The sequence below is a fragment of the Schistocerca piceifrons genome, chromosome 1, assembly GCF_021461385.2.
Source record: "Schistocerca piceifrons isolate TAMUIC-IGC-003096 chromosome 1, iqSchPice1.1, whole genome shotgun sequence".
In the NCBI taxonomy this organism is placed as follows: Eukaryota; Metazoa; Arthropoda; class Insecta; order Orthoptera; family Acrididae; genus Schistocerca; species Schistocerca piceifrons.
In genome coordinates, this window is record NC_060138.1 from 661306707 (window position 1) to 661330024 (window position 23318).

The window sequence follows — 23318 nt, forward strand, 5'->3', positions numbered from 1 at the left end:
ATTTGTTGTTATGTCTGACTGAAAGCCCTGAATATAGTTTTGTAGCGGAATTAGCAGTCACGTATTTGCAGCTGTAATTCTTTGTAGAGATCTTTTTTCGTATAATAACAATGTGAAAACGTTTAACAGAAACCTGGATGATTTCCAGAGAAAATTATTTGTTTATTTTTAAAACAAACGTAGCAAACTTGGCTGAGATTTTTTTCAGTATTAGTAATTCCGTTGTAATTTTTTTCCACGGTAATACCTCAGGTGAATTTACTCATTGCTATGTTCCTCTGCTTGAACAGAATTCTGTCTTAATTTTCTGACAGCACTACTGATATCCCAAGTGATATTTTTACTTTCTCTTCTTACGCCACTAATATACCTTCAGATCTTAAAGTTCGGTAGTTTGTTGTGCCTAAATAAAACGACACAGAAGCCGTTGGAGCTCTGAGACCATGTTGCTGTCTGTGTAGGTTGACTGCTTGCGTAGATATAGTTTCGCCTGCCTTTGGAGTGGAGCCATTGCGTGACTCCTCTCAGTAATAGGGACTCGCACGTCAGTGTGGGGCCTCGGACAACCCACGGTTCATCAGCACACCTGTGCCCAAGTAGTTTGGCGAGACACGTCTGTAATGCTAAACGTCAACAAACCTCCGCTCTCGACCTTCTTTTCCTAACACTGAGTGCTTCTAAGAAGAAGACGCGAGAGATATGCGAAGCTGCAAACAGTATGTATTACCGCTTTTAGCGTATTGAGAAACTGATTCTTAACGTAAAAACCGAGGACTGGCCGGTGAGCAGTGGAGATATGCATCTTGGAACTACTAGAAAAGAGGCAACGTAGTGGAGTAGAGCCAACGGCCTTGCCGCAGTGGTAACACCGGTTCCCGTCAGATCTGGGGCTGGGCTAGCACATGGATGGGTGGCCATCCGGTCTGCCGAGCGCTGTTTTCAAGCAATCTAGGGAACTACTTGATTGAGAAGTAGCGGCTCCGGTCTCCGAAAATGACATACAGACGAGAGAGCTGTGTGCTTACCATATGCCCCTCCATATCCGCATCCAGTGACGCCTGTGGGCTGAGGATGACACGGCGGCCGGTAGGTACCTTTGGGCCTTCATGGCCTCTCCGGGAGGAGTTTAGCTTTAGTGGAGTAGAGCTCGTCATTATAACCGTACTGAAAATGGGAGTGAGCGATACATGTAGTGCCGGCCGGAGTGGTCGAGCGGTTTAGGCGCATCGGTCTGGAACCGCGCGAACGCTACGGTCGCAGGTTCGAATCTTGCCTCGGGCATGGATGTGTGTGATGTCCTTAGGTTAGTTAGGTTGAAGTAGTTCTAAGTTCTAGGGGACTGATGACTGCAGAAGTTAAGTCCCATAGTGCTCAGAGCAATTTGAACCATTTTTGGTACAAGTAGTGACGCAAATGGATGGCAGACAACCAGAGATATTCTTCACTAGGTTACAACAGGCAAGAAAACACGAAGGTGATGTAGGGTCGAAGCCGAAGCAACATGGATGCGTCTAGATGAAGGATGGACACCACATTTAACGGTAATGGATGTCGAATGGCATCTCCTACTCGCCGCAGTGCTCGTTCCTCCACATGTGAAGAGTGCGAAGCTTACCGTGATCCCATGTCCTTATAGCTGATGATCCCGTGCCTGCAAGTCGTTGGAGTAACATATGTAATATATTTTTCAGACTCAATGTGGCGTAGGGGATGTGTTTCTGCATACATGACATGTGTCTGTCGCTTAGCACAGTCAGTGTAAAAGCAGTAGACTACGATATCCCTCGTGGAATAATGGGACTCCATTTCACTGCTTTGCTTGTTCTCTCACCACGGAATCACAAATCCCGTTTTCATGTTACTAAAACCTTAAAACGATTTGTAAAAAATGGCTGACTGATGTAGGAGATATTTGAAAGTTCTATGTCTGATAATAGTATAGAGTCAAACATAACCATTAAGAAATAAGCCACGGACGTTAGCACGCAAAAAGCGCACACCTCTGAGTACTGGCCGCTGTTGTTGCAAGTAGATGGCCCATTTATGGGCAACAATTTGTTCCGGATGTATGCTTACAGGACTTTATTTCCTAGTTAGTATATGTAACTATTTTTTTAAAAAAATCCTATTTATTACAAGTACTTATGCAGTGGCGTGTGTCTGTGTTTTTATCGCTGAATTTCAGAACTAATGAAAAAGAAAGAGTGAAACATGTTCAATGCAAACAGCGTATTCCTAACAAAAAGAATCAGTAGGTTGCAGAGCTTACAGTTGCCATACGAGGATCGGATCACCATCAACAACTGCTTTGCCTTTACTCTATCAGATAATGGAGACAGTTTAAGTAATGACGGGTGCGACAGTCGGCGAAGGGAAGTAGAGCCTACCAAACGCCACACGCTTTAGGATACGAACTGGTTATGTTCTTCATCAACAAAAATTTTCATTGCTAGCCAATTGAACCATGAAACTTCACACGCAGGTGAAGAAGACACACGGTGTCTTTGTTAAAGAAACTAGGTGGAAGACCTGTCCTGAGGGACTGCCTCTGTATCCTTGTCAAACCGACCTAGCAGCAGATGTCACTGGAACTCAGAGCTGTGTTGATAGCAACATGTCAGTATAGCTCAGACAGAAGAGTAATAGAGACTTTCCGGTAACTGAAATGGGAATCGATGCAAGAAGGGTTACCATGCTCTCGCGATACACAGCTGAGTGAAATTATTGTAGCGTGCAACAGCTTTGTCGCTCCCACTGCATGATCTGAGCAGGAGAGAAAGGAAACTAGATTATGGTTCAACATCCCGTCGTTGACGTTGTCATCAGAGATGGACCACTTTTCGATCAGTAGAGAAAGGTAAGAAATATTAGGATATGAAGATATACGGACATTAGTTTTCCTCTGTTCCATAGTGTATTACAATGAGGTGACAAAAGTCATGGGATACGCCTGGTGTAGTGCAATCGATGTGGCATGAGCTCAACAAGTCGTTGGAAGAGCCCTGCATAAATTAAGCCATGCTGCCTGTGTAGCCGTCCATAATTGAGAAAAGTGTTGCCTGAGCCGGATTATGTGCAAGAACTGATCTTACGACTATTTCCCATAAATGTTCGATGGGATTCATGTCAAGGGATCCGGGTGGCCAAGTCATTCGCTCGAATTCTCCAGAATGTTCTTCGAATCAATCGCAAATAATTGAGGCACGTTGAGATTTCCATCGTTGTTCGGGAACATGACGTCCATCAATGGCTGCAAATGGGCTCCAGATAGCCGAACATAACCATTTCCATCAATGATCGGTTCAGATGGACCGGAAGACCCAGTCCGTTCCATGTATACAGAGCTCACACCATTGTGGAGCCACCACCAGTTCGCACAGTGCCTTGTTGATAATCTGGGCCTATGGCATCCTGCTGTCTCAGCCACACTCGAACCCTACACCCAGTTGTTACCAACTGACCACGCCACAGCCTTCCAGTCGTCTAGAGTCCAACCGATGTGGTCACGAGCCCATGACAGTCGCTTCAGGCGAAATCGCGCTGTTAGCAAAGGCACTCGCTCAGTCGTCTGCTGCCACGGTCCATTAACGCAAAATTTCGCCGCACTGTCCTAACGGATACGTTCGTCGTACGCCCCACATTCATTTCTGTGGTTATTTCACGCAGTGTTGCTTGACTCTTAACACTGACAACTGTACGCAAACGCCGCCCTTCTCGGTCGTTAAGTGACGGCCGTCGTCCACTGCGTTGATCGTTGTGAGATGGCTCTGAGCACTATGCGACTTAACTTCTGAGGTCATCAGTCGCCGAGAACTTAGAGCTAATTAAACCTAACTAACCTAAAGACATCACACACATCCATGCCCGAGGCAGGATTCGAACCTGCGACCGTAGCGGTCACGCGGTGCCAGACTGAAGCGCCTAGAACCGCACGGCCACACCGGCCGGCGTTGTGAGAGGTGATGCCTGAAATTTGGTATTCTCTGTACACTCTTAACACTGTGAATTCCCTGACGATTTCCCAAATGGGATGTCCTATGCGTCTAGTTCCAGCTGCCATCCCACGTTCAAAATCTCTTAATTCCCGTCGTGAGTCCATAATCAAGTCGGAAACCTTTTTACGTGAATCACCTGAGTAGAAAAGACAGCTCCGCCAAGGCAGTGCCCTTCTATACCTTGTGTACGTGATACCTACTACCACAATTTGTAGATGTCTATATCGGTATCCCATGACTTTTTTCACCTCAGAGTAAATATTACGTGGAGTGCAAAAGTACCGCTATCTTTTAAATTGCGAAGTGTTTATGTAGAGTTCGGTACAGTAGGAAATGTATGATTGCATAAAATTAGTTCGCAGATAGTGAGACGGAAGGGAAGCAGATAACGATTTCCCCTCGATGACTCTGCCTCGAGCAGATGCGCTGAAACCACGGGACTTTCCCAACCTTTGCGTGACTGATAAGAGAAGCAATATGTACGATCGCTGCAGAATCGCCAAGCAAAGGACTATTGCGAAACACTAAATAAAAGAATGCACAGCATAAGTCTGTGCTCATACCATAGAGAGCTGCTACAACAGAGACTCCTGCGCAAGCTGACAGATAACCCTGGTTACATTCCAGCTTGATGTAGAGCCTGCCACAGCCTCCGCGTGGCACGTATGGAATTAAAGAGCCGGAAGATTTCGCGTCGCATTTACTAATACACCGCGGATAATAAAAGCTGGGAAAGGTAGCAGTTTTTAGTACTGTGCTTATATTGTACAGTAGCAAGAGTGGAGTACTGAATTTGTAGGTGTCTTGAATAATAGCCGGCTGTTAACAATTTGTGTAACGACCGGTTTCATCGCCTAGAAATCACATAATCAGGTCAAACCTGTTGAACTGGAACAGCCGTTCACCACAATCGTGGTCCAATATAGTTACAGTGAACAGTAAGAAACAGAGTAAATCACTTAAACGGTGAATCATGACATTAAAGTTTTAGACGCGCCTGAGGTACCGTGAACCCATTCTTCCGCTTACGTCAAGTTCCACTAATTGCTTCTTTCATTCGCAGACAAGGGATGTTCGCTTTCATCCGTGTTGTAACATTAATCTCATGATTCACCATATAAGAACTTTTCTCTGTTTGCTACTATTGACTGTAATTGTATTCGACCACAGTTGTAGGGAACACCTTTTCTAATTCAATGAACATATCCTGATGATGCTTCTAGGCTACGAAAGCGGTCGTTAAATAAACTGTTTACAAGAGAAGGCAAGCCGTTATTATTCAAGACGTCTACTTATGGCTGTGGCTATCCCTCATAGAAGACATTGTGTAGCAAATCTGTGGGTGATTTGGGGATGTACAGGGTAAGACATTTAGTACGCAGAGCTGCCACGTCCGTCAGTAACAACGACGCTATCCCAGCAGGGCACCGAGTCAAACTGAATTTAGATGACACTTACGGGTCCGTCACTTCATGCTGCTTCAACTCTATGCAAAAGTTCAGTGGTAGCAGCTGGTGAGTAGTGGCACGCCAGTCCCTCGGCAACTCATGGCCACATGGGTGAAAGATCTGTAGAAAATGCTGGCCAGGACAACAGTTCAACGTCTTTTGTATCGAGGTAGGTCAGGACGGCAAGTGCAACACGCGCTCTTGTGTTAACTCATTGAAAGATAACCTCTTGCAGATCTCGAACACAGGGCACAGACGGCGCGGAGTGGCCGCAATGTTAGAGGCGCCATGTCACGGATTGTGCAGCCTCTCCCGCCGGAGGTTCGAGTTTCCCTCGGGCATGGGTGTCTGTGTTGTTCTTATTATAAGTTAGTTTAAGTAGTGTGTGAGTCTAGGCACCGATGACCTCAGCAGTTTGGTCCCTTAGGAATTCACACACATTTGAACAGGGCACAGCAATCAGTCTTAACACGTAAAAAATGTAACGGCTGCTGTTCAGATTATTGGATCTGACTGCATTGTGTATCCAATGGCACCCCAAATCATTACACCAAGTGCTGGGTGCTTATGACGATGGCGAAAGCAGTCTGATAACGTTCCTTCTAAATTCAAATGGCTCTAAGCACTGTGGGACTTAACATCTGAGGTCATCAATCCCCTAGACTTAGGATTAACCCTAACTAACCTAAGGACATCACAGACATCCACGCCCTAGGCAGGATTCGAACCTGCGACCGTAGTAGTCGCGCGGTTCCAGACTGTAACGTTCCTTCTCCTCAGAGTCTCCACACACGGATACGCCCATCATGATGCTGTAAGCAGTAACGGGATTCGTTTGAACTGACGACGCGTGTCATTCCTCCGACCAGTGTTACGAGTGCACCACTGAAACTTACTGACAGATCAGAACTGTGTACTGGACAGAGACTCGAACTCGAGACCTTTGCCTTTCGCGGACAAGTGCTCTACCATATGAGCTAACCAAGCACGAATCACGTCCCGTCGTCACAGCTTTTATTCTGCCAGTACCTCGACTCCTTGAAAGGTAGGTGACGAGGTACTGGCAGAATTGAAGCTGTGAGGGTGGGTCGTGAGTCGTGCTTGCGTAGCTCAGGTGGTAGGGTTCCGATTTCGAGTCTCGGTCAGGCACACAGTTTTAATCTGCCAGGAAGTTTGATATCAACGCACACTTCGCTGCAAAGTGAAAATCTCATTCTGGAGTGTAACACTGTCCGTGCGCCTCCCTCCGCTGCCGCTTCGAGGGAAACCGCAACGATGGCCGCCGCACCGCTGATATTGCGTGGTACTCCAGAAGTTCCTGCAAATTAGTTCATCTCGTGACTTAAAGTACGTGTTGTGACTGTACGATCCTGCACGGCCAAGCGGCCAATATTTTGACCTTCTCGCACGGTAAGCACATGGGGGCGTTGAGGTCCTGCATCGCTTTCAGTGTGGCACTCTATAACTCACCGATTTCACAAGCAACGAGAGAGCAGCGATATTGCGTGACGATAAACAACAGCTTCGCCAGGACATGCTATCGAAATCCGCGACTCGCTGGTATATCTTTTCCGAGGCATAACGCAATCTTTTCACAACCAACCAAAATTTAGACGTGATTTCTGAATGAGAAGCACACTACTTTCTCTTGGATACAGAATGTAAAAACTGTTACTCCTGCCTACGTTTTGAGGTTGTGCCGAAATGCCGATCATTTCCACATTCAGGCATTCTAACACCTCGGTTCAGTTTACAGTGATAAAAGTAATAGAAAGAATAATTTAAAATTAAGAATAGGATTTGAGAGGGGAAAATAGTGTAGAATCAGAGTTCGGTAATTGCAGATCAAAATTATAGTATATCAGCAAGTAGTTTAACGTCTAAGTACAGCAAAGCCACGGAAGCTCCGTCATGGAGAAGGCAGTGACGTTAAACTCTTGTGATGAAAAACCTATAAAAAGTCCTGATCGTCATTATTGGCGCCTTTTTTCCTTGATTGTTTCGTTAAAGGGGGGGGGGGGGAACCCGTGTCAGTGAGCGAGACAATAATTATATTGGACTTTATCGTGTTAAGATTCACGATAAACTGTTAGAATATTACGGAGTTAAAAGTGATGTAGTGTACGATCTCTGACTGTTGGTAGCAACGGAGTATTAAGGGGATTTTAGGACTTCAGTGCTAAATTGGAACTTTACAGACATATAGGCGACAGAAACTCAAACTATCTGCTGATACGAGTGAATTCAGAGGTACCGGTATTTAGATATTAACGTGTGGACTTTTAAAAGTGTCGTGTGCCATTAGTTGCGAATCTGGACGTAGAGCGCGTGCATATCGGCATTTGCGGACTATTTAGATTCCTGCAGGCTAGGAACCTTTTAAATAGACCATCATCCATCTTAATCCTTGAATATAGAGTGAAACTGAAATACAAGAGTGTTCTACTTATTTCATTTACCTAGTACGAATCAGTGAAGGTTTTACAGAACCAAAGCTATTCAGCAGTAAGTCAGCACCATCTAGCGGAAAACGTAGGCATTAACTAACATGCTAACTGAAGTGAACGTTTACGTGTTTTACGGACTGCTTAATATGAACTTTTGTGACTCTTTGACGTCCTCTCTCCCTCCGAAAGGTGGCACAGGCTGTCTTAATCATAAAAGGGGAGAGTTTAAGCCGGGCAAATTACTAAATAAAAGCTATATTTACAAGACTCGCTGTAATAGAAAAGCACAAGGCCCGCACTTCATCGGAGAGTCGTCGCTGTCACGTCGGGAAATAAACCCGGAAAACCTACCGAGGATGCGTATCTACGAGCAGACGTCGACGTGGAGTACCTAAAAAGGGAACCACAAGAGAGTTGGGAATGCTTCAGCATCTAGCACAGTTCACGCCTATTTGATGTCTGTTACTTGCCGCCTTCGTTGCGTTGCAGTTTTAGTAGCCAGCAGTGTATAAGTGACGTTGGCTCCTATACCTGCTCTTCGTAAACTCGTCACTCACGTGCACTATGACGCCCAAGGAGAGTGGGCGGCCAGACAATTAACAGTGAGAACCGGGCAGAACGAGTTTGCTCCGTGCCCGGCCAGATGTATTACGCAAAGGCGCATTGTGGAGTGTGAATGGGAGGCGTGTTTACCGGCGTTCGCGGCCTCGTAGTGCGTAACGCGCCGCGACAGCCGCCACAAGAGCAGCGGGCGACAAACAGCCGTCCGCGCTTTGTGCTCCGCAGTGGAGGCGTGCACGCCACCGGCCTGACGTACGCCGAGCCTCGCTCTCCGAAACACGGCACGTTTTGCCCATGCACTCAGGGACAGAGCGTCGTATGGAAATAGCACGACACACTCACCAGAACAGGGGTTTCGAACTTGTGTTTCAAGAAGCTGTCGTATTTCTCGAAATGTTAACCTAAATACTTCAAATGCATGGCGTAATGCGATAGTAAATTATCTTCTTTGTGCTAGCAGTTGCCCATGAGGATATCACACTTCGCAAGTGCACTCCAGATTTTTACAGTGTTGTGAGCAGTCACGTTTGGCGAGGCAGATTGACTCTTGCAGACTCTGTGGACCAATAAGTACCAATAAGTTTGACAACAGCTGCACTATATACAAGCTTACTGTCCAGTGCAACATCAACATCAAATGAATGTAGTGGCGCTCTCCTGCAGGTGCTATACAGTGTGTCCCAGATATGTTGCGACAAGCTCCGAGGGGCTTTAGATGGTATGTCGAGGAGCAAATCATGGATAGGAAACCGTGTCTGGAAGTGTCATCCAACGACGCTGTAGGGTGTTGCTGTTATAGGCGCCAGCCCCTGTTAGTACGCCACCCCTACAGCAGCAAACGTGACTTTGTACGCTGACGGGCCATAGGCGGAATGTCTCGCAATTTTGCTTGTTATTCAGCTATCACGACTGATTACCACAATCGCCAGTGGAGAAGATGGAATTAGCTGCTGCATAGAGAAGCCTTGTTTCCTGTGAATGTGATGCTCTGTTGCGTCTGTGGATGAAGTTTCAAATTTTTCCATCAGCAGTTAAATTTTCTCCTGGAACAGTTTAAAATTTCCAATCTTTTTTTCGGCATGCAGGAAAAAAATAAACTGTAAATGGAAATCCGTGTGAAAAACTATTATCCACTGACACTACAGAACACTTCATTCACAGAAGTCAAGGCCATTCTGCATATCAGCTAGCCCCATCTTCTCCACTACCTATCGTGGCAATCAGTCCCAATCACTGAACAACAGACAACACTGAGACGTTCTGTCGGCGTGCAAAGTCACGTTTGCTACAGAAGTGGTGGCCTAATGGCAGGCACCGACGCCTATAACGTCAACGCTTTGTAGCGTTGCTGAATGTCGTTTCCGGACACTGGTTCCTATCCACGATGTCTTCCTGAAGACGCCCTCTACAACAGCTCGAAGTTTGTTGCAACATTTCTGGTCACAGGAGTATATCGTTTGTTAGTAGAGTCCGCGAGTCCACAACGATAGGGGAAATTTAATAAATTACGACTCACATTCCAGTTAAACTAATGGCATTTTGGGCGTCCGTAACTTCAACAGGCGTTTTTACGTTTGTTAGAAGAGTCCGCGAGTCCACAATGAGCGTTGACACGTGATGACTTTCGACTGACATTCCAGTTAAACTAATGGCATTTTGGGACTCCATAAATCCAACAGACATTTTTACGTATGAGCCGAAATTGGGCAAGAGCGATAACTGTCCTCATCCTACTCCAACGGAGCTGGCTCTAGGCTTCGCACGTTTATATTATGAAAAAGTTAATATGTTAGTTTACTTATATTTCAAATAACAGATCGATCCAAGCCTACCCAGCATAGCTCAGTCTCTTTCGTCTGCTTTTTACATCTATTCCCCGCAAAACAACATTGGTTGTGCTGCGGTAGGTGCATGTGGTCTCACTTCTATTTCCCCCTTTCTTGTTCAAGTCGCGAATGACGCGCAGGGAAAGCGACAGACTTCAAACTTCAGTATGAGGTCGAACTTCTCTACTTTTACCATCATGTACATTCCACGAGAAGTATGCGAAAGTTTATGCTACCTAACTCTTGCTCGAACGCACACTCCCGGAATTTCAACGGGACTTACAACGCCTGTCATATGCTGGAATTTGATGAACATGTCAGAGATGCTATGGTTCGTACTAAAGCAACATATGACGAAACGCTCAGTTCCTCTCTGGATCATCTCTGTTTCGATTACTACGAGTAATTGAATCTGATAACGGCTGAACACTGAAGAGGAATAAAAAATAATCTGCCGAACGATGCTAATGTACACTGTTTCTTTCACAGGTGATTTTGTTGATGAATGTTAACTTAACATTCCATTTTCCACCAGAGGTTACTCCAATCACTTAATTCCAGATATTTTCACAGCAATTACTGTTTTCGGTTATTTACCGCCAGTAGCGTAATCGAAGGGTAATGTATCTTTCCGCCTAGTTAAGCGTAACACGTTAGCTTATTTACATTGATGATTTAACTGCCAGTTTCTGCATATAGCTTCGATCTTATGCAGGCCATCCTGCACTTCGCTACAATCTTCTGGCACTGTGACTTTCCTGTAGAGAGAGGCGTCATTTGTCAGCAGTCTCACAGAGCTTACTACTTAATACGTAGATCATTTTAAATACACCTGTATACGAAAGAATAACCGCCCTTGGAGTACTTCCTAAGTTACTTGTACATATGATTATCTTCTCACACGAAGGACGTACTACTGAGTTCTGTTTGTTAGGAATTCTTGGATTCAGTCACCAAACTGATCCGATATTCCGTAAGGATCTATGTCGTAGAGTAAGCTACAGCGTCAAATCCAGAAACACGGCTCCGATATGGGGGCTGTTAAATATTGTCTTCAAAATCTCATGCACGAAGAAAGCGATCTGCGTTTCAAAATGAAATAGGGCTAACACAGGAGTAGGTCTAATAATGAAAAAGCCAATAGAAATACAGATAAGTTACTATGAACAGCATAGTGAATGCGTTATCATAGCCAAGGTAGACACGAACCCAAATACACCACAATAGTACAAGTTATATACTAACTAGTTATATACTAACTAGCTCCACAGACGATGAAGAGTTTGGAAGAAAGTATGATGGAATAAAAGAAATTATTCACGTAATTATGGAAAAAGAAACTTTAATTGTATGGTGGATTACCAGTCGATAGTAGAAAAAGGAAGAGAAGAGAAAAAGTGGGTGAATATGGGATGGGGAAAAGGGATGAAAGAGAAAGACGCCTTGTAGAGTTTTGCACAGAGCATAATTCAATCAACATCGATACTTGGTTTAAGAATTGTGAAAGAAGGTTATCTATGTTGAAGGGATCTGGAGACACTGGAAGGTTTCAGATTGATTATGTAGTGTTAAGAGAGATATTTTGGAGCCAAATTTTTAGCTGTAAGACATTTCCAGTGCCTGACCATAATTTATTGTTTATGAACTATAAATTAAAACTGAAACTACGAAAAAGTTAGCAAATAAATGAAACGGAATCTGGATAAGGTGAAAAAACCAGAGATTGTTGAGAGTTTCAAGAAGAGCAGTAGGCAATGACTGCCTCAAACAGGGGAAAAGAATAGAGTGGAGAGATGAAATAGCGAAGGCATCAACTAGGTAAAGACAAGGACTAGTAGAAACCGTTGGCTATCATAAGAGGTTTTAAATTTAATTGATTCGAGGATAAAGTATTAAAAGTGCCTCGGTTCAAGCGGACGAAATGGACTACAAAGGCTTCCACATCTCTAATCCAGCCACAACGTCTTCAGCAAAGATGAAAGTGTTTATTTCTTCTCTCTGAACTTCAATCAACTTTCCCAATTTCTCCTTGCTTTCCTTTATGCTTTCTCAGTGTGCAGGTTGCATAACATAGGGGTAGGCTACATACCAGTCTCACTTCTTTCTCGATTACTCATTCAGTTTCTTGTCATTCGACTCTTATGCCTATAATCTGGTTTATGTATAATTTTTTTTGGGGGGGGGGGGGGGGTGGGGAGGGGGGGGAGGCGGGTTAATCAGTGTTCTGGTTGGTTTGATAAGGCCCACGACGAATTCCTCTCCTGTGCCAACCTCTTCATCTCACAGTAACACTTGCAACCTACGTCCTCAATAGTTTGCTGAATGTATTCCAAGCTCTGTCTTCCTCTTTAGTGTTTGCTCTCTACAGTTCCCTCTAGTGCCATGCAAGTCATTCCCTCATGTCGTAACAGATGTCCTAGCATCCTGTGTCTTCTCCTTATCAGTGTTTTCCAGATATGTCTTACATGTTCCATTCTGCGCAGTACCTCCTCCTTCCTTACCTTATCGGTCCACCAAATTTTCAACATTCGTCTGTGGCACCATTTCTCAAATGCTTCGATTCTCCTCTTTTCCTGTTTTCCCAAAGTCATGTTTCTCTACCATACAATGCTGCACTCCAGACAAACATTCTCAGACATTTCTTCCTCAAATTAAGGCTTATGTTTTTTCCACTGCTATTCTGCTACTGATGACCTCCGTGCTTCGTCCATCATTGGTTATTTTAATGCCTAGGTAGCAGAATTCCTTAACTTCATCTGCTCCGTGATCTGCAGTCCAAATGCTAAGTTTCTCGCTGTTCTCAATTCTGCTACATCACTTGCATCTTTCTTCGATTTACTGTCAGTCATAATTCTGTAGACTGTTCATTCCATTCAACAGATCGTGTAATTCTCCTTTACTTTCACAAAGAATTGCAATGTCGTCATAGAATCGTATCTTTGATATCCTGTGGCCTTGAATTTTAATTCCACTCCTGAATATTTCTTTTATTTCCATCATTGCTTCTTCGATGTACAGATTGAACAGTAGGGGCGAAAGACTACATCCCTGTCTTACTCCCTTTTTAATCCGAGCATTTCGTTCTTGGTTGTCCACTCTCATTATTCCCTCTTGGCTCTTGTACATATTATATATTACCCGTCTCTCCCTGTAGCTTACCCCTACTTTTCTCAGAATTTCGAACATATTGCACCATTTTACATTGTCAAACGCTTTTTTCAGGTCGATAGATCCTATGAACGTGTCTTGATTTTTCTTTAGTCTTGCTTCCATTATCAACCGCAGTGTCAGAATTGCCTCTCTCGTGCCTTACCTTTTCTAAAGCTAAACTGATCGTCATCTAGATCCTCAATTTTCTTTTCCATTCTTCTGTACATTATTCTTGTCACCAACTTGGATGCACGAGCGGTTAAGCTGATTGTGCGCTAATTCTCACACTTGTCAGTTCTTGCAGTCTTCGGAACTGCGCAGATAAGATATTTTTCCGAAAATCAGATGGTATGCCACTACGTTACCAGACTTACATTCTACACATCAACGTGAATAGTCTATTTGTTACCACACCCCTCAATGATTTTAGAAATTCTGATGGTATGTAATCTATGCCATCAGCCTTATATAATCTTAAGTCCTCCAAAGCTCTTTTAAATTCTGATTCTAATACTGGATTCCCTATCTCTTCTATATCGACTCTTGTTTCTTCTTCTACCACATCAGACAAATCTTCCCCCTCATATAGGCTTTCAATGTATTCTTTCCACCTATCCGCCCTCTCCTCTGCATTTATCAGTGGAATGCCCGTTGCACTCTTAATGTTACCACCCTTGCTTTAATGTCACGGAAGGTTATTTCGACTTTCCTGTATGCTAAGTCTATCTTTCCGACAGTCATTTATTTTTTTATTTCTTTACATTTTTGATGCATCCACTTCGTCTTAGCTTCCGTGCACTTTCTTTTTATTTCATTCCTCAGCGACATGTATTTTTGTATTCCTGAGTTTTCCGGAACATATTCTTTTCTCCTTTCATCGATCAACTGAAGTATTTCTTCTGTTACACTTGGTTTCTTCACAGTTACCTTCTTTGTACCAATGTTTTTCGTACCATCTTCTGAGATGGCATTTTTTAGAGATGTCCATTCCCCTTTGACTGAATTACCTACTGAGCTATTCCTTATTACTGTAGCTATAGCCTTAGAGAACTTCAACAGTATCTCTTCATTCCTTAGTAGTTCCGTATCCCACTTCATTGGGTATTAGCCGGCCGCTGCGGCCGAGCGGTTCTAGGCGCTTCAGTCTGGAACCGCGCGACTGCTGCGGTCGCAGGTTCGAATCCTGCCTCGGGCATAGATGTGTGCGCTGTCATTAGGTTAGTTAGGTTTAAGTAGTTCTAAGTTCTAGGGGACTGATGACCTCAGATGTTAAGTCCCATAGTACTAAGAGCCATTTGAGCCATTTTTCATTTCGTATTGATTCTTCCCGGCTAATGTCTTAAACTTCAGCCTACTCTTCATCACAACCATTTTGTTATCTGAGTCAATACTGCTCCTGGGTACACATTACAATCTAGTATCTGATTTCGGAATTTCTCTGACCATGATGTAATCTAACTGAAAACTTCCTGTACCACCTCGCCTTTACCAAATATACCTCCTCGTCTTGTTCTTCTTCAACAGAGTATTCGCTATTACTAGCTGAAATTTATTAATTACAGATCTCAATTAGCCTTTCTCGTCTCTCATTCCTTGTCCCAAGCCCATATTCTCCCGTAATCTTTTCTTGTACTCCTTCCCCTACAACTGCATTCTAGTCCCCCATGACTATTAGATTTTCATCTCGCTTTACGTACTGTATTACCCATTCAATACGATCATATACTTTCTCTATCTCTTCATCTTTAGGTCGCGACGTTGGCATGTATACCTGGACTAACGACGGTTTTGGTCTGCTGTCGATTCTGGTAAGAACAACCATATCACTGAACTGTTCGCAGTACCACACTCTCTGCCCTACCTCTTCCTATTCATAACGGATCCTACTCGCGTTATACCATTTCCTGCTGCTGTTGATATTACCCTATACTCATTTAACCAGAAAGCCTTGTCTTCTTTCCATTTCACTTCAAAGACCCCTACCATATCTAGATTGAGGCTTTGTATTTCCCTTCTTAGATTTTCTACTTTCCCTTCCACATTCAAGCTTCTGATATTCCGCGCCCGACTAGTACAACGTTATCCCTTCGTTGATTATTAATTTTTTTTCTCATGGTCACTTCCCTCTTGGCAGACCCCTCTCGGAGATCCGAATGGGGGACTATTCCGGAATCTTTCTCCAATGGAGAGACCATAATGACACTTTTTTCAACTACAGGCCACATGTCTTGTGAATACACGTTACGTGTCTTTAATGCAGCAGTTTTCATTGTCTTCGGCATCCTCATTCCGTTGATAATTGTTGATTCTTCCGGCTTTACTGGCAGTTTTCCATCCCTAGGACAAGAGAGTGCCCTGAGCCTCTGTCCACTCTTCCGCCCTCTTTGACAAGGCCGTTGGCAGAATGAGGGTGACTTCTTGTGCCGAAAGTCCTCGACCGCCAGTGCTGATTATTAATCAAATTTTAAGCAGTGGCGGGCTTCGAACTCGGGACCGAGGACGTTTTGATTATTAATCAAAAACGCTACCCCTAGTCCACAAATTATTTTGTTTAACATGGGGACCCTCCATACTGGAAATCTCAGATTTTGATGCGCTTCACATATGTTGCAGAGGCACTTACCCTGAGTACCTGGCTATCTCGTTTTTTAGCGACGGACCTTGGTTTTTGAGAAAATCGGTTTTGAAGTTCATTGCGCACTTTGTATATCCGTAACATTACACATATTCCGAGCAAGAACCGTCCGGAAAATTTGGTCCTAACGTTCAAAAACGAGTAGACGAATTAAGTCGGAAATACAGAACTGTAGTCGTGTCCTGCACGAAATCCGGAAAGTTCACGAAACTGGTGTTTGTAATTCTTCCGTACGTGGAATAGAAGAAAAATTTGTACATTATCGGTTCGTGGGGAGGACAAACCGATTCAACTTTATACGATCATCTATTCACTGGTGAAAGGAAAGCGAACACCTGCACTCTATATTGCCAGCCCTACGATGTTTATTTTTACCGACAGGTGAAAATCTTCACGAAAACTATTCTGAATGCTCCCGACTTGATGAAAGACGATAGAGAGATTACTTCTAGGGAAGATTTGATAAAATTAAATTCGCTAATCCTACATCAATTCAGCGCACCTAATTTTGAAAGCACGATTAGATACGCATAGTTCGCATCGAAATTAGCGGATGAAAGAGAAGTCTTTTTCAATGCAGAAAAATCGTGTTGCCCGGTACGGCTCATGAAAAAACCGTGCGCCTTATAACGGATCTTTTACGTTGGGATAAATTTATTTTATTTTTTGTTAGATGTTTTCGTTACATAGCTGAATAAATTGTAATTAGGAATAATTTAACTAAGCAGAGTAGAAAAGATAAAGTCAAAGAGATGTTCACTGGACGGACATTGTCGTAATGTAACGTCATTGCGTTGTTCGGTTGTTAAAACAAGTCGTTTGTTTTCCGTTCTGCTGTTCGGTCGTGCGCGTATCTGAAAGAAATTAATTCGGGGACTAGAATAAACTTTCACATAATAGTTACGATTCGATTTTCCGACAAAAGGGGCTAACGTCAGTGTTAATTTGAATTGTGGGCGACAGGATTAGTTTTGACAGATAGGTGAAAACGGACGTAACGAAAGTTGTTCGCATATCATCCTTGAACGTGACTTTTTATTTGATTAACTATTGCGGGCTCATTAAAAGCTATTATCTCATGATTAGGATCAATCCCTCTTTCCTCCTAGATAGTGATCATTCATTAGCATTTACGTCATAAGAAAAATGATGAAACGTCCCCTTTGAACAATTATACATGACTGTGCTTAAACTGACACACAATATTTTTAGCACAACGAAATGTGACTTTCAAAAATCCCTACAAAAGAATGGCGCTGACTAACATTAACCTATACGTTTCACAAATCACTTACCTCACAAAAATCTTCGTTACTCGAACTACTGCAATACAGCGAGCGCCACTACTGCCAGCTAAATAAAAGATTCAAACTACTGAAGGCACTACCTACTGATAGGCACAGTTAGCAAAAGAAAAATTTTGATAGAGAACAAACAATGTGTTTACCTTAATATTGTTCAAAAGTCTTACAAATTTACTCTTTCTTAATGAGACACGTCCAGATCGTCCGCTCTCAAAATTCCGCCATCTCTCTCCCCACATCCACCACTGCTGGCAACTCACCTCCAACTGCGCAACGCTACGCGCTGTTAACAGCCAACTACCCAACACTACAATAGCGAATATTTCAACAATGCCGACCAGCCTCAGACTGCACACAGCACAGTCAGTGATTTTCATAAAGAGCTCTACGTGGCGTTACCAATAAAAAAACCTAAACAGCCTACTTACATAGCCCCCATGCTCCCCACAAAAAATTTTACAAATTGTTTTGGGCAGTGGCCAATACAGATTTGAAAAAATTTTTCTTAGTTACAATAACAAAGATATCAAATGCACACACTTATTGATACAATGTTGGTCAAAAGCTAAAATTTCCTCACAGTCCATAAAGACAGTCTTGATCATTCATCACAGTAAAATTGCAGTGTTTTTTTTTCTCAAAGTCTGAGCAGTAAAAGACAATGTACACGGAAGTAGTGGATTCAATGCAGTCTTGAAGAAGTAGTGTTGTCCTTCCAACAGAAAGACAGTGCTGACTCTTGACATGCAGACAGGTAATGGGCCACAACAGAGCAAACCCACCACAGAGTCAGTCGAAGTTGAAGAATATCGGTAGGTAGGTCGTCACAGAGCAGACCCACTGTAGTCCTGGTAGAGATTACGGTAGTGGTAGGCCACCAGAGGTGCAGACCCACTGCAGTCCTTGTAGAAATAATGGTATTGGTGAGTCATCAAAGGTGTGGACTCACTGTAGTCCTTGTAGAGATGGCAAGTAGGCATCTGCTGTGACTGTGCAGGTGCACAATCTTGCGGAGAATATAGCAAGTCCATGAACCACCACTTGTGCACTCACAAAAATTTTTTTTTGAAATGTCCTTCGAATCAGCAATGCTGTTATCCAGTCCCTTGCTGAATTATTAACACACGTGCAAACACTAACAGTCCTCTTTTTTTCACGTATTGTGCATGTACTATGACCAACAGAAATGTGTGCAGTGAAATGAATGCTTACAAGTTACTTAATTTGATATATTAAATTACAATTATAAATTTACAACGTAAGAATAGAATTACAAAGGGGTACAAAATACAGAACATAACAGTACAGATAACCTTTGTAGTAACACAGGCTTTACAAAAGAATAGAAATAAACGTATACATCATTGTTACAGGAATTATGACATAAGTAAATATATAAAATACTGAAAATAGTTTTCGAAACATTAATTTCACACATGAGCATTGAAACAGAACAGAATTAATAATGTCTAAACATCTTTACAAAGTAAATAACATATTATTAATGCAAATTATATTTGAGGATAACAGTATTCCTCATCATAGTGAATGTAGCTTAGTACTAGAAAAATTCTACAACATAAACCTTATTAGCTAAACACATAACGACAGGAAAAACACAAATACACAAGAGTACACAAACACATAGCGGAGTAACACAAAAGGAAAGGACAGGGTTTGTTTTACTGCAGTATTTTGCAAGCAATACTTTCTTTGCTTCTTGGAGATCTCCCTTCATTCAACATTATTCCCAAAAAGTCTTATCTATACCTGCTTTCTGTATCGTATTCATATTTCTTTCAAGATAATTATTTCTCAGTATTCAATACTCATTGTGGCCCAAATGTTTTTCATATAACTTCTCAATGCATTCTTTCCCTATTCTCCATAGTTAGTTTCTTATATAATCTACCCCCTCTTAAGCTAACTTAAATCTACTGAGCTCAGATATATATACTAAGGGACAAGGCAATGCAGCAGCACAAAACAATTTAACACAAACAGCAATGAAAAAAATGCAAATTGGCAAAGCAAGCAGCAATAAATGTAATAACTTATATCTAAACATTACAAACCCACAAGAAAAAAAATAGTACACTGCAGACAACAACGCAGGTAAGGGAAATGTATAATCACATCTTAATGTCTATGTAATTAAAGTGATGCACCACAACTTATTCTACGAAAATTATTACCAAGTAGTTGAAAAGAAAATTATGTATGCAAGTCCTGTGAAGGTAAATGTCTTTTTGTGCTCCTTGGGGTTTTTTAAAGTAGATCATAAAATTATTATTTACTGGATCTGTAGGCATAAAATATCTATATTAGTACATCTATAAAATTTTATTTTAACCAATGCTGCAGTGCAGCTAGAAACTAGATATTAAACAAAATGATAAAGCTCTCAGCTAGAAAGACAATAGATGTAAAATGTTTCTCAACATTTCATTAGGCATTTTAGTAAATATCATAAATTAAGAGCGCCACAGTATAATCTTATGTTTTCAAGTTCGAACATGTCGTATTTGCGATGCTTTCTACAAAGGAATGTCAATAGCGAGGTTAATGGTCTCTTTTTTTTTTTCACCTAATGGCTTTTTCTCCAGGCGACTCGCACAGCTGGTCGCCCATAACGCATTACATAAAGGTCACTTAGCTTTCTTACCGAAATATTTACGACACCAGTTTGCACTACAGTGAGGTCGAGAATTTGCATTGCAAATGTGTAGAAACAAAATCCTATGAATATAACAGTGTCCAAAAAATCTTCGTCGGCATTGTGATACATTCACGCATTTACACACATTTCATAACTCTTAAAGTACGATTCTTGGTTTCCAACATCCTTTTTTCACAAATCAGAATTCCTAGCCACTACTCATTATTCCTTACCTTATTACACATATACATACTCGTCGACAATTCTTCAATATTTCATCATAATAAATACGTAGCATAATCAAATTCCTCATATAGCATCAGCTTATTGATCATAAATATACCTCAACAGCATAATACACATCGTCATCGTAATAATAACATCATAACACCTCAGTCAAATCTCAAAAACGTCGTAGCTTTCTACAATAATTTCAAAACCTAAAAAGAATTCTCTGCTCATTTCAATAGTATCATCTACCTCAAATGTACTTTAAAAAGCATGTTCCTATACCAAATACATCATTCAAAGCTCTCATAGTATCACAATGGTTCTGAAAAAATATGAAGAGTTCACAAAGTATAGACAAAATGCAATTTCATAAGTGTGAAGTTATCCAACTGTGTAATTGCGTAAACATGTGTCACTGATGTAGTAAAAAAATGTTTGTTTCTCTGTTAAATAATCAGGTAGCTGTGTAATTCTGTGTTGGAGAAATATGGTACCGATGTGTAAAGTTGGAAAAGCAAATACCATATTAGCTAGGGCTCCTTGTGCTTGCCACACACATGGTACACAAGCGTGTACGCCCCCCCCCCCCCCCCCCCCCCGAGGATTAATGTAATTATACCCTCAGGTGTTACAGATTACAGCAATGGAATGAAATGTATCACGGAAAACCTTTCTATCATTGTAATTCAAAAATCTTTAAAAATAAATATTTTAAGTACAAAATAAATCACTCAAATACGTGTCCTTTAGCGCTAAATGTGCGTCTTGCTATACGATAATTCTGTGGAAGTGTCGTAGTTATCGTCCTCTGAAAGCTAAGTTCTGCAGAAGTCAATGTACTTACCTCATGATAAACAAAAGTGAAATGCTATGCGTATAGATATCGTAGTTATTACGTACATTACCGTGATCAAGAAAGTATTGCAACAATGCCGACCGGCCTCAGACTGCACACAGCACAGTCAGTGATTTTCATATAGAGCGCTACGTGGCGTTACCAATAAAAAAACCTAAACAGCCTACTTACAAGGATTATTAATAAAACTGATGTTAAATGTCAATTACGTGTTATTCCGTTAGTGTGGAAGCGATGTAATATCTCTGAAATGACATTGATATATAATTTGTGTTAAATACTGAACCGAGATAGGAAGTAATTTATACTGAGACTGTAGAAGCAGAAGCGCTTAAGGTTTCTCTTCTCAAAAATGGCAAAATAGGTACGAACTTTAACTCAATAGTCGACATTGTGTATTGCAAAGACATTAGCATTTCATACTTATTTTGACGACGCGCTGTTAAACAAAGGAACGTTGAGTCTCTCTATGAGTAATAAAATTAAATCTAAAAACATAATGAATAACGGCGCACCCCGCTTTAACAAACTGTAATGCGTGTCGTCATCGGGCAATAACTGCTCAACCCTGGAAATTTGTGTGGTGAAATTAGAAGTCGGGCATATAAAACAAACTTAAAAATCCATTCAAGCTACAGTGGAGTCGGCACAACACGACGTGGGCAGTTATAGCCTGCAAGACGGTTGCTTTCATAAAATGCGCATGGTGCAGCGAAAATTTGTGCTTCGGTTGTTTCTAGTCAACCACAATGTTGTTCCGGCACATAAAGCAATATGGACGATGAAAAATAAGATTTTATAATATTGTATGACAGAAAAAAAATTAATAAATAAGTATATCTTTATAATTTGGCACACCTTACATTGTGTGGATATTCTTTGAAATAAAATTGAAAAATTCGGTAGATTTTTCAAAAAAAGAAAGTACCCGAGCGAGATTAGAACACGGTACATGCAGCGTGGTAGCTGTGAACTTTTACCACTGCGCTACGTTGACTTACTCGGAATGGACGTAATGTTACGCATATACTAATCGCGCAGTGAACTTCACAATCGATTTTCTCAAAAATCAAGGCCCGTCGCTAAAAAAAAAAAAAAAAAGAAAACGGATAGCCAGGTACTCAGGGTAAGTGCCTCTACAACATATTTGAAGCGCATCAAAATCCGCGATTTACAGTATGGAAGGTCCCCTTGATAAACAAAATAATTTGTGGACTAGGGGTGGCGTTTTTGATTAGTAATCAAAACGTCCTCGGTCCGAGTTTGAATCCCACCACCGCTTAGAACTTGATTAATAATCAGTATTGGGGACAGAAGACTTTCGGCACAAGAAGTCACCCTAATTCTGCCAACGGCCTTGTCAAAGAGGGCGGAAGAGTGGATAGAGGTTCAGGGCACTCTCTTCTCCTAGGGATGGGAAACTGCCCCTAAAGCCAGAAGAATCAACAATTATCAACGGAATGAGGATGCCGAAGACAGTGAAAACTGTGGCCGAGCGGTTCTAGGCGCTAAAGTCTGGTACCGCGCAACCGCTACAGTCGCAGGTTCGTATCCTGCCTCGGGCATGGATGTGTGTGTGATGTCCTTAGGTTAGTTAGATTTAAGTAGCTCTAAGTTATAGGGGACTGATGACGTTAGAAGTTAAGTCCCATAGTGCTCAGAGCCATTTGAACCATTTTTGAACAATGAAAAAAAATTGTTCAAATGGCTCTGAGCACTATGGGACTCAATTTCTGAGGTCATTAGTCCCCTAGAACTTAGAACTAGTTAAACCTAACTAACCTAAGGACATCACAAATATCCATGCCCGAGGCAGGATTCGAACCTGCGACCGTAGCGGTCTTGCAGTTCCACTCTGCAGCGCCTTTAACCGCACGGCCACTTCGGCCGGCAACAATGAAAACTGCTGCATTAAAGACACGTTACGTGTATTCACAAAACATGTGCCCTGTAATTGAAAAAAATGTCATTATGATCTCTCCATTGGAAAAAGATTCCGGAATAGTCCCTCATTCGGATCTCCGGGAGGGGACTGCCAAGAAAGAAGTGACCATGAGAAAAAGATAGAATAATCAACGAAGGGATAACGTTCTACTAGTCGGGGCGCGGAATATCAGAAGCTTGAACGTGGGAGGGAAACTAAAAATGGAAATACAAAGGCTCAGTCTAGATGTGGTAGGGGTCTTTGAAGTGAAATGGAAAGAAG